A 425-nucleotide genomic window follows, 5' to 3' on the forward strand; every position below is an offset into this window, starting at 1 on the left:
AGGAAGGAAGGAAAAGGAACAAAGGAAGGAAGGAAGGAAGGAAGGAAACATGGAAACATGGAAACATGCATATATTAAGTGTCTAAGTGCCAGGAGTTGAGCTAAGAACTCTACAAATATTATTTCATTTGATTCTCACAAGAACCTCAAGAGGTAGGTTTAATTGTTATCATCATTTTAAAATCGAAGAGATTGAGACAGGCAGAGCTATAAGATAACATAGATAGTAATTGGACTAGATTTGAACTAAGTTATTCTGACTCCAATTCAGTGCCTGATCTATCAGCATCACCTAGCTGCCCCTAAGTATTTGAAAACTGAAATAGTTTTCTTCCAGGCAACTGGCAAGTGTAAATTGATGGGATATCTCAAAAGAGGTAGATAGATAGATAGATAGATAGATAGATAGATAGATAGATAGATAG

This window comes from Vombatus ursinus, unplaced genomic scaffold (genome assembly GCF_900497805.2).
Source record: "Vombatus ursinus unplaced genomic scaffold, bare-nosed wombat genome assembly UNPS02007612.1, whole genome shotgun sequence".
Taxonomy (NCBI): Eukaryota; Metazoa; Chordata; class Mammalia; order Diprotodontia; family Vombatidae; genus Vombatus; species Vombatus ursinus.